At 37.1% G+C, this 12,625-nt stretch overlaps 1 long non-coding RNA gene across 1 annotated transcript; it reads right to left on the reverse strand.

Moving 5' to 3' along the window:
• Window positions 1-1,926: 1,926 nt before the first annotated feature.
• LOC137473471 (uncharacterized) lies at window positions 1,927-10,301 on the reverse strand. The gene is made up of 3 exons (XR_010998828.1): window positions 10,145-10,301; window positions 3,201-3,298; window positions 1,927-2,010 (listed from the first exon to the last, which is right to left on the reverse strand). It is a non-coding gene; the product is annotated as an uncharacterized lncRNA (long non-coding RNA).
• Window positions 10,302-12,625: the final 2,324 nt, after the last annotated feature.

Below are 12,625 nucleotides of genomic sequence, written 5' to 3' on the forward strand. Positions count from 1 at the left end.
AGGAAGGAGCAGCAAAAAAATATGTCATGAACTGACCATAACCCCCATTCCCCATCTCCCTGAGTTGATGATGGGGAAGAAGTAGAGAACTGGCAATAAAATTAAGCCCAGGAAAGAGGGGGATAGAAGGAGGAAGGTGTTTTTAGGATTTGTTTCACTTCTCATCTTGCTCTGATTTTGATTGGTGATAAATTCAACTGATTTCCCTAAGTTGTCTGTTTTGCCCGTTGGTGAGTTATTGCCCCCTGCCCTCATTTCAACCCATAAACCTTTCATTGTATTTTCTCTCTGCTACCCAGATGAGGAGGGGAGTGATAGAGGCTTTGGAGCATACCTGTCACTCGGCCAGGGTCAAACCACAACACCATCTAAGAACAGCAATGTGTGTGAGTTCTGAGATGGATGTAAGGGAAAGAGATCCCCTTGGATGCATGCAAAGAAGGTTTGGGGAGTAAAGAAAGTGGCAGCGGTGAGAAACCAGTGAGGTGATGTTGTGTGGATTCTAAGAGCAAAGAAAGAAAATTGTTTATTTAGCAGTCAGTGGAGATTCAAGGTTTAAAGTGGTGCTTTATACAGTCATTAGCATTTTTCCAACAGAATTTTCAAGGCACTAAAGAACAAGGAATTGCCGTAGCAAAAGTGATAGGACAAGCCACATGAGTAAGGTAGAAATCAGCTTTCCATGGAGGGGGAAAAAAGGAAAACAGATATGTTCCTTTCTGTACTGTGAGGATGGTGAGGTACTGGAACAGGTTGGATGGGGTTTGAGCAACCTGGTCTAATGGAAGGTATCACTGCCCAGAACAGGGGGGCTGTAACTAGATGATCTTTAAGGTCCCTCCCAGTCAAATTCTTTGGTTCTGTAAATACATTATCTTTATACTACATATAAGATATTAAAAAATTATTATTATTGTTGTTGTTATTTTATTGATATTGCTCCATTTAAATATAATATTATAATTATAATGGCATAGAATAGATTATTATATTTGCTTCTAAATATTTATAATATTTGATTCTATAACTCCGAATAACCATTTGGCTCTTTCAATTAATTTTATTTTTTTTTTTTTAATTTTGAGTCAGATAAACAGGTTTTTATATGTTTTCTTTGTTCAGACTTAGTCTCATTTTCACTTACAATGCTCTTGTTTCCTTTCAGTTCTCAAGGTCTGTATGACATCCTTGGACATCAGTAAAGAATTTTTCATTTACTTCAGTAAGGAATTAGGGAATAGAAAGATTCATAAAGGAATGAATATGATTTTCCGTCTTCCTACTATCGTGAGTCTCCTGAGAAAGAGCACTGTATCATAAAAATATAAAAGCGCACCTAATATTTCCTAACTATTTTCAGTACTTGACAGTAAAAGATAAAATTGTCTGTAGGGAAATACATAAAAATAGTGTGAAGCTTCAGACTCCTAAATGTATTTACTTGGTAAGCCTCTGCCTGTTATTTTATTACTTGGATTAGAAAATGTTCCTGTTTTATAGCTCTATTGAAGTTTCAGAAATTTAAACAAATTGTATTTTTTTCCTTCTATGACTATATAATTCATCAAGCCAGGGTCTTGCTCAGTTTATTACATTATTTTTCCATGCATGAAAATCCATTTGCTGCTCTGGTTCTTATTGAAAACGGTAATTTCCTGGGTGGATGCACATCTGCTGTCATTTCAGAGTCCAGTGTGATGAGCCTGAGTGCAAAACCTCTTCTCAATGACACTAGAGCAATGGTAATGTTCTGTTTATTTATAGTTTACTGAAACAAAACTAAGAAAATAAAAATAAAATAATATAAAACCTTTTCACTGGAAGATATTGAGCATTATTTCTGCTCTTTTTATGTTGCTAGGTTTCTTTCCTAAGTCATAAAATCATAACGACTACAAATGAATCAAGGAGTAAGATATACACACACCTCATAGCAGGAGAACACACCAACAGAATAACAGAGGCTCAATCAATCAAAATTTTGCTCTTGACATCATGGGCAGAAATTCCCTAGAACCAGGAAGAAAACAAAAAAATAATATGAAATTGTTCTTCATATTAAAAATTTGTGTCTGTGCACGAATATTAGGTGAATAAAATAAAAAAATAAAAACTTTTCAAAAAATTATACCTTTTATGAAACATTTTGTTAAGCAACTTTCAGAGTAGAAATCATAGAATCATAGAATATCCTGTCTTGGAAGGGACCCAACAAGGATCATCAAGTCCAACCTGTGGCCCTTCAGGATGCTCCCAGGACTCACACCATCTGCCTGAGAGTGCTGTATAATACTCCTTGAGCTCTGTCAGGCTTGGTGCCATGACCACTTCCATAAGGAACCTGATCCAGTGCTCAACCACCCTTTCATGGAAAAACCTTTTCTTAATATCCAACCTAAACATCCTGACAGAACTTCAGGCCATTCCCTTAGGCTCTGTCTCTGGTCACTACAGAGAAGAGGTCAGTGTCTGCCCCTCCTGCTCCCTTCATGAGGAGGTTGTAGACCACAATGAGGTCTCTCTCCATGTCCAGGCTGAACAGATCAGGCGACCCCAGCCACTCCTGATATGGGTTCCCCCTCATATTTTTCATCATTATTATGGGCTTTGGACACTCTCCATTAGCTTGATATCCGTCTTAAATTGTGGTGCCCAAAAATGAGCACAGATATCTGTTAAAAAAGGTTTATTATTTCTGAAGTCAAGAAAGCTTCCAGATGAAGGAAAAATAATTCATTTTCATTTATAGCACTGCATGAAGTGGTAATCCAATTTATATTTTGCTCACAGAAACTTTATTATTTAGTGAGAAGCAACACATTCAAAAGCAGAGTGACCTTCAGTAACGTATGGGGATATTTTTCAAGGAGAACAGTGCAAAAAGGATTTTCATTCTCTAGTATTTCCTTCCATTCCTTCAGAAAGTCAGAATGACAGGAAATCCACTTCAAGAGGTTTCTGTACAAAGCCATATTTTGGACAGAACATGGAGTTCACAAGTATGTGACAAGTCATGGTGATGAATGAAAATGTCTAGAAAACAGAAGGTTAACTATCTCAGTGCACAATCTTGCAGGCCTGCAGATGCTTTCAGCAACCCAACAATTAGTCTTAATAAGACAGCAAGCATTCCATGGGGAAATAAAGACAAGAATAATTGACAGCATGCACCTGCTTCTCTATGAAAGAAGAACTCCTACCTGTGTGAGGGAGAAAGATTGCGAGCTGGACTACTGTGTCCCCAGAGTGCAAATGAGCAACTTTCACTTTGTCTTTGATATTGGGTAGTAGTAATTCCCTGTGTGAATATAGAGTACATTTTTAATTACTGAAAACATTTTTTGCACTAGTCTAAAAAACATTAGCTTGCTAACAAGTACAGTTTCATCAATAGTTTAAAACTAGAATATATTCTAGTCCTGACCTTAAAAAGTCAGGTTTTTTTCATATGGCAAACTCATTCTGTATGATAACACTGGTTTTCCTCCTGCAGCAGAAGTATAGGGAATTCATAAAGATCTTGCTTATTTTAGGCTATATAAAGAAATTATGAATGATCTTTTCTGAATTTGTAAGCCAACTGCACCATAGGAAATCTCAAAACTTCAAGTTGTTATGAGGAATGTAGTGCTAACATGATGCAGAGCATGCTCTGTGAAGTATACTGCTTCTGGTTTGATCAAGGTTACTGAAAATTTACTTCCAATACATATTCTCTATTCTATTTGTGAGATGGACCTATGTTCTCAGACCAGCTTACTCATAAAAATAACCCTACCAAAAGAATAAACATACATCTTCTCATATAGATTTCAGTTATGCTAGGAAATTAAATTCTTCAAAACATTGTTTCCAAGCTAGAATATTATCTACTATTCAAACAGAAAGCTTCGATCTTTATATGTTCTCTAGTTGAAATTTTAACCTTATAAGTAGCCAGATCAAAAATGGTTCTTTTATTGGTATGCATTTTCTCAATACACTTGCAAATCATTCTTATTTCAGTTCAAGTACTTCTGCAAATCCATAACACTTTTTACCAAAACAGATTAATTCAGGTAATTTTTTATTATAATATTTTTATTTGTCTTAGTGTAGCTAGAAAAGCATAAAATTTAGCACAGCTGCTTTTATCCTGTGTTTCAACACACTGTCACTTCTGTCAAGCAAAGTACAGATGACAATAGTGTCAGCAGATTTTACTGAAAGATTAATGGACCCATCTGCCAGTATACTTGTTTCCTGGTCACATGCTACTTTGAGTCCTGGTATCTACGAAGCATCTCAATACACTGAAGTTTATATCCACTGTACATCAAATGGATAAAACATAGTGTTAAGACCATTTCCTTCTGGGATATTTGACTTGCAGAAATAGACTTTTAGAAAGAGAGAGTAGAAGCTATAAAAGCTGATGCCCTCTTGTACAGAGCTGAGGTCCTACAGCTGCTCAGTCCCTCACACCCCACCTCATGGATGGACAGCTGAGAACTGTTCTCTTCCATTCTTCAGGGCCAGAGGCAGCAGGAAGACTAAGAGCATTTTAGAAATCAGCTTCTTCAAACAAACCTGAGGCAGCAAACAGTGAAGTATTTTCTCTGGTTCCTTGTGACTGTTCAGATTGCCCTGCAGATCCTATGAAAGTCAGTGAGAACTGGGACCCTAATTCCCACTTTTGTTCACAAAAAGCTCACTGTCTTGGGCCACACTGTGCCATTATACTAAAAAAAAAAAAAAATAGGTCCTTTGCTACACATATTTAAATTCCACAGAATTTCAAGACAAAAATAGACCAAAATAGTGAGAAAGTCATATCAAATGTTTATCAGAGTGCTGTTTCTACCACTGGAGTTTTCTGAAGTCTGATTCTATTTTTCCAAAGTATGATGCAATTTATTTTCCAGTGGAAATATTAATAAATTTTCATATTTCAACATAATACTATGATATATTAAATATTGAGTTTAAGCTGAGAGAACATGAATACTGCAATTTTCATAAGGAAATACTGTACTCTTTCAATGCACAATCACAATGATAATAATAAACCTGAAGTTCAAAGAACTTGAGTGTGTGAACACTCTGGTCTAATCCTCTATGATACTCATGTTACAAATAAGTACACTATGCAATTTAAAAGGCATACATTTTAACATGCAAGCTCTGATTAGACAAAATTATTTTTTAAATAATTTCATTAAGGGGGAGGGGAAAATAGTTTAAATTTTCCCTTATAATACACATGCTACACTTTGAATGTCACATCTTTAATTTCCAGTATCTCCTTAGGCCAAGTAATTTACAATTAACAAAGACCAGCAGAGCTCTTGCTGAATCAGCAGGTACCTTGCCCAGCTCCTGACACCTGAGGCTCACCAGCTCCTCCCAGTCAAAGAATCACATGCAAACTGCCTACTGAGAAAGGTCAATGGCAGACTGAATTACCTGCTGTGGCTCAAAAAGCCTCAAGTAAATAGTATACAACACAGTTGAGACAAGGAGAAATATATCTGTCTTCCCAGTGTTCATTTTGGGCTATTAATTTATCAACTCTATCTTCAAATCCTTTCATTTGCTGCCAGTGGGAAGGGGTGGGTACCCCAGAGACATACTGGACATGTCAGTCCAGCTGCAGCTCCAACATGGTGCCTCAAGGAGCCTCTCCCTCTTCACTGATAGCAGGGGGAAATGACACAACCTAACCTCCAAGCTTAGGTGCCTGCAACAGACATTCCTCAAAACCATAACAATGAAAAGTTAAACTACTTTGGTCTCTTCCATCTGTAGATCTATTTCAATCTTTCTGTTGGGGAAATCTCTCCCCCTTCCTTCCAAAGTTCTTCTGGCAGCTTTTTGATTGTCCAAACAGTATTTATCTGAGGGTCACTTTTTGATAAAATTTTGATGCCTATGCAGCCATTTTTCAACTTACACTTTTATGAACTGAAAAAACTCAAGGCTCAAGAAAGGTTGAGTTTTTTCATCATGCTTATTATACAGGTTTAAACATCAAAGGGATATCATCACAAACATTTAATTTTGCTCATGTACTCTTGGGTGTGGTTTTCTCTTCCACTCAACTGTTTAGCACCAAAAATACAGTGGTTTTGCAAGTTGAGAATCTAATTCCACTGCATTTAGATAATGTACGGTACAGAATGGAGTCCTAGCAAACTAACTGCCGTTTAGACAATGAACAGTTTTCAGTGGTGTGTCTTTAAAGAAATTTAATTGCTTGGAATACACTGATTTTATGCATTACTACCCAGATTCCAATATTCTCCTGGAATAGTTCAGGCAGGCAAAAAAAGTTCGTAATTTAAAAGATTTCTCATTGTTATTTTGTACCATTTAATGTAATTTTGGGACTATGTGGTCTCATTTATGCCTGTATAAGATAATGCCTTTGGGTATTTATTAATACTGTCTTTGACAATGTCCAAGAGACTGACATAATTCCCAGGAGGATTATTTTGATACTTGTAGCACTTATCATTTGTTATGGAACTAGTGCAGTAGTTCACCTTCAGGAGTAGCTCCCCCCCTACAAATGTAGGGGGGGACAGACATCAAACATCTTTTGAATATCTCACATTAAAATCTCATCAAGAATACTGAAAAACCAGTTTGGAGTCTTCCAGTCGAATTATTATGAAACCCCACAACACCAAGTTTGCTCATTATGTAATATATTGCTATAAAAGAAGTGAGAATTGTTAAGAACAAATTGGATCACATTTTGTTTCTCTGCTCTGTTGGAATTCTCTCAGTGTTCATTACTAGATCGCTACAGAAAACAGCAATCCCAGAGATCATACTGGAGAACATAATTTTCTTTAATTATTCCTTAACTAGCCTGCCCATGTTGATCTTGAGGTGAAGGCAGTAGACTCCCACAGCCTGATATTTAAGTAGTAATTTTATTTGCTTTCAATTTTACTTTTGTCCTGCTGGCACTAATAAGTAAAATTTATTATTCATAAAGTGCATTTACATTTTGTACCAGCACACAACAAGGCCCTTTCAGACTGTACTGACATGGACTGGAATTAACATATATTACCTTTAAGCTGACATTTCCAGGAAGGAGCAAATTATAACTCAAAAAAAAAATTGAAAAAGCTTAAGGGAGTACTTCAAACATGCCTATCTATTCTTCTGAGAAAAATTTTGGTCCAGCTGTGAAAAAGCCTAAGTGTTCACATATCAAACCAACAACAACACCAACTTTCCTAGTGGGGTGCAAAAAATCCATAATAGCTTTTCAAACTAATAAAATACATAAGTATAAGCTTTCAAGCTTACAGTTCAGCAAATAAATCAGCAGTTGGAAGAAACTGTTAAAAGAAAACAAGATTAAAATAATTTTTATTACTGAATTAATTTTTTAATGAGGCAATTTTATCACATAGGAAGTGTTTTGAATTTCTAAATCTTTTCAGCAAGGACCTTAGCAGTCTACAGGTGGTTCCTGTGAAATGGAAAAGTTATTTAAGGCTTATAAATTTAATATGGAACTGCTTTTGTTTGCTCTGATGATGCTGTTCTCTTCAGTGATTTTGAATGAGGCTGAAACGTAGACCATTCTTTTGCTGCAACAACATCTAATTTCAAAATGTCCATTATGCCAAACCAAGGGCAGAATAATTCACTTGTATGCTAAACATATGTCAAGAAACACGCCACAAACAGCTTTTAGACAGGTAACAATGGAGAGCACTTTTTTCCCCCTGCAGTTTATCTGCCTCCTCTTTTTGCCCATGAACTTAAAGTTTTGAATCCACAAGCTAATGAAAATCAGTTTTGAAATTCTTTTTTTTTTTTTGCACTTTTGGTAAAAGACTGAGAAAACATTCATTTGGATGTAGTTCAGTGTCAAGTGTCATTGGGAAAGAGTTTTACTTATCCTGGTATTACGATGAAGGTAATTTTCTCGAGTTTGGATCCTATATGGCAGCATTTTAATAGCAAGTTCCACTAGAAGATGGAGCCCTGTGATAGTCCCAGTTCAACACGTACTAAACAAGCTCCATCTGTCAGGTCTGGGTGCCACATCCAGGAGGGGATTTACTGTGCCATGCTGCAGACCCATGAGTTTGTTCCATGGAAAGTCATCCCACCTCTCGAAGTACTGCAGTACATTCCGGCACGAATTCCAAGTGGCTAAGGCAAAGACACTTCCAGAGGCCCTGAGCTCCAGCAAACATAGTGGCCAGCACAGGGCCAATTCAGCCTGGCTGGCACAACCCTTGCATCCTGGATTAAGTCCTCTCTTTTTCAAAGCTGCTTTGATAGCTTCAACTCTATACAAGTTACTTCTGATTTAAATAAAACAAGTTGCAAAGCACTTAGTCAAAAGCACACAGGATATGGAAAGGACCAATTCAGAGGACAGCTGAAGAGATGACCCATCTGGATGTTTATAAAACATGGGCACAAGTGTTTAAAGCAGAGCATATGAGACAGGCAAAGGCAGAAGAGGGAGGGCTCCTCTGGCGTCATGTCAAAATGCAATCCAAGCTACACACACCTGGTTTTGGTATGTCCTGCAGCAGACCTGGTGCAAGGGTGGGCTATGCTGAGTATCCTATTGCATTAGAAGAATGAAATGCATTGCAGAAGGATTGCCCAGAGTACTCTGGCTGTAATACAATTACTGCACGACCAGCATAGGAGCCTGTCCTCATACGAGTCAACAGTGGAAACTGTGATATTTAACATTTATTCTGGGTGCTTCCACAACAAAAAATATTGAGCTTACTTGAGTGTACTGCACATGACTGCAAACCTTCACATCAGAGTCCAGCAGCTAATCTGCCCCTGCTTAGTGCATTTGAAATGATGACAAGTTTATTCCAAACTACAGGGCAAGATAGTAGGTAAGAATATCTGAAAAAACATAAGAGAGGCACTCAGATTCCCTGTCTCTTCTACTTGTGAAGGCAGGAAGGAATGCCTGTAGTGTCCTCAGAATTTCCCCCCTGCCCTTAAAGACAAGTCTCAAGTCATCTGTTCATAACACACAATTGGTAAAGCAGCACTGATGGGTACACAGGTGAAAAAATAAACAAGAACTAAAATAGTTCTATGCTTTGTGCACAACTATTAAGCAAATTGCTTTTCATAATTTTGTTGTAAAGATCAGAAGAATACATGACAAAACGTAGTGCTGGTCTCTCATCTTTAAAGCTCAACATTTTATGTTTCATACCTCTGCAAGTAAAATTGTTGAAGACAGAGATGAAAGACAATTACATTGTCTTACACATACCAAGTTATGATCTATTTAAATTAAAATTTAATTTAGAAGTCCATTTATAGCAGAGAGAAAAACAGTTTCCTGAACACAGATTTCCAAAGCTTTCTCCTCTACTAAACCTTCCATTCAGGATCAGTCAGCCAAATTCCCCATTCCTCTGGGCCTATGGGGCAGCATTTGCTCCTGCCATTAAGTACAACAAAGACACTAAATGGGACCTGTCCATTTTGTTCTACAGAGATGATTTTGACATACAGAGACTTTTCTGTCATACCTGGATGGTTACACAGATACTGGAAATAACTGGTTAATGTATTGGTCAGGGTTGAAAAGCAGGTGAAGAATGTCTGAATCATTAGCTGTAAAATCTTTCATTGTCATCACATAATCACTCTGAGAACAGGAATTTTGGTATGAAGTAAGGTCTAATAGGCAAATCAAAACTAATAACAAATAATGAAGCCCACTTTCAATGATTTAATCAATTATCTGAATGCCCTCAAAAGACCTTAAAGAAAACATCTGGAAAAGATAAATTGGTTTTTGTAGGAAGAAAATATACACCCTTAAAAAAACCCACCTAAATTAGCCAGCCAAATTAAAAATAAATAAATAAATAAAGACATGAACCAGAGCAACTTTTATTTACTTAGAGAAAAATTATGTCATCAGAACGCAAACTGGAGAACTCCTGACATTTAGTAAAGAATCAACAGCATTTCTCAGGAACCATGCTGTTCAGATGTTACCGTACTTCTTTACTCAGTGTACATGTGTGCACACACTCTACTCAGGGCTGTGTTCATCTTAAATACTGCCTTCCCAGATCTCAGACAAGAATGCCATGGACATTGCTCCCTTGGGGCTGCCAGTGCTTTCCATTACCTTGCCATGATCTTCCCCAGTTGGCCACTCCTGAATCTCTCCCTCAGTAAAGGCTGAGTTGCTTTGTTACCTACAAGATACAGCAGATTCAGAATTACAGTAATCACACAAAACTAGTCTGAACAAACAAATTCAAAACTGCCACCAAAAAGAATGTCCAGAAAACACCCCATTCTTTTTATCCTTTTCTGTTATGTTTTGGTCTACATATCCTTCTCCATTAACAGACATTGTCTGGAAGATCAAAATATAAATAAATCAAGATGTTCTACTGCTGAGAGTAATCTCTATGTGCATGAAGCCTCTTAGATTTTCTTCATATGCTCAATATGAGGTAAAATGAATCACAATCTGCACAGGACTCACTCTTGTCTCTAATACAAGGAGACACAAGACGTTCAGGTCAGGAGTGTTTTCTAATTTGTTTTGCCACTTCCACCCTCCCAAACCACATAGCACTTGGTTTGAGAACCCAATAAACTGAGCACCTCCCTGTGCCCTCCCCTCCAGATAGGGGAAACTAGCAAAAAATAACACACACAAAATACCATGGATTTTCTTAACCTATAAGTAACCCAAACAAAGCACCTGCTCCCTTCATGGAGCCCTTTACCAGTGAATCTCACTCAATATTTAGGATACTCATAAGCACTGTTTGCTTTTTCTTTTCCTGAAAGGATACTGGAATAATATTAATGTGCTCATTATCCATTACTACTACTTCAAAGTGAACTTAATTTGAGGCAATATTCTCTCTTTTATCAGAACTACTTTTCTCATGAGAAGTGTGCTTGAATAGGCTTGTTAATATTAAAGCTATCATATGCTTCAGCTGGAAACAATAGCCAAAGTCCCAATTTTGGTATTACCTAGCCATGATTTGGAGTATATAAGGATATAAAAAATGTGCTCCTTGATTAATTCATAAACAAAGCTGGATAACTGAAGAGAAGTTGACATTAAACAAAGCAACCTTCAGGGAACATCCTGGGCTCTTGCTCTACTGGGAAATATTCTGCAGGACTCTAAAAAAACTTGTTTATCAAGGTAAATATGTCAAGAAGGAGTTATTCAGACATAGCCTGAAAACAATACAGCTTTTAAAAACAATCCCCTTGAGGTATTGTGAGGACACTTCCTCAGAGAAAACCATTCAAAATGTCATACAAAAAAACAAATAAAACTAATCAAGTTGTAAAAAGATAGAAAACAAAAAAGCAATAAGACAAGGACAAATACACAGCTCTGTTTCAGGAAATAATAAAAACAAACAAAAAAAGAAAAGAACGGTAAATACTGAGTCCAGAGGGCCTACACTGGCACTTTTCTACCTGCCTTCCTATGTACCCTTCTGTCTTAACAATTCCACCACTACTTCTACCACCATTTTGCAGCTTTAACCTTTTCTTCTCCCATTCCCACACATGATGGGTCTATTTTTTCCGTGCACTTTACACCTATACCACAGCTGGTGTCATCCAAGTGAGGAGGAAGAGGAGGAGTAACCTGAGAAGAGAAGTAGTCTAGAAAGCCAGGGAAGGGTCTGCAAGGCTTTGATAAGCAATGCTGGTGGGGGTGGGAGAGCTGAGGCGAGCAGCAACCACAGCCCCTCCTAGTCCTCCCTGGCAAGAGCACTGAAACTTCCTACCCATGTGTCTACTGTCTGATAGGTGCCACAGGCTCTCAGACACTCTCCAACTCAGCCTGAAAAAGAAGAAACAGTCAATTATTTCCAGCAACATCTTTTAGACTCTAAGCAATGACCTACTTTACCTAACAGATAAAGGTACATGCTTTATCTGGAGGTTGTAAATTCCTGGCTGAACACCAACAGCCTCTTGCTACCTTGCCAGGAAAATACAACATAGAAGATATTTTTTTTTTTTCTTAAATTAGAAGATGCCATTCCAATTGTTTTGTCAATAACTGTTTAATGTTGACAACACAACTATCAAGACTGCATAGACACAATGTGCAAGCACATGCAAATATTCTTACATCTGCTTCTACATGCAGAAAGTCTAGAAAATCAGCACTAGCATTTGATTCAGTGGGGAGACTAAAAAAGGTACTTTCACTTCAATATTAATTTGCCCAGTTTTTATACAATGCAACCTGAAACAAACATAGGTCATGCAAGAACCTTAAACTGAAGCTAACAGGCTTTTACTCAAATTTATGTTAATAGTGAAACCAGAAGATACAGCTTTACCAAAGGAGATTTTTGGCTAGTCAGAGATGATGTTTTTTAAATACCTGCTTCTTAATACTTTCATCTTCTTAATTTTGGATAGTTGTATAAAGCCTGCAAATGATGTTTGAGAAAAGTAATGGAGGGTATTAAGACACAAAGTATATTAAGCAAACACATTGATCTATTGGTAATTGCTTTCTTCAGTCAAATGCTGAAAAAATTTTTGAAGCCAGCCCCTCGGTAATCATAATTTTTAACTTCAACATTCAGAAAGAGTATGCAATGAA

The sequence above is a fragment of the Anomalospiza imberbis genome, chromosome 4, assembly GCF_031753505.1.
Source record: "Anomalospiza imberbis isolate Cuckoo-Finch-1a 21T00152 chromosome 4, ASM3175350v1, whole genome shotgun sequence".
Taxonomy (NCBI): domain Eukaryota; kingdom Metazoa; phylum Chordata; class Aves; order Passeriformes; family Viduidae; genus Anomalospiza; species Anomalospiza imberbis.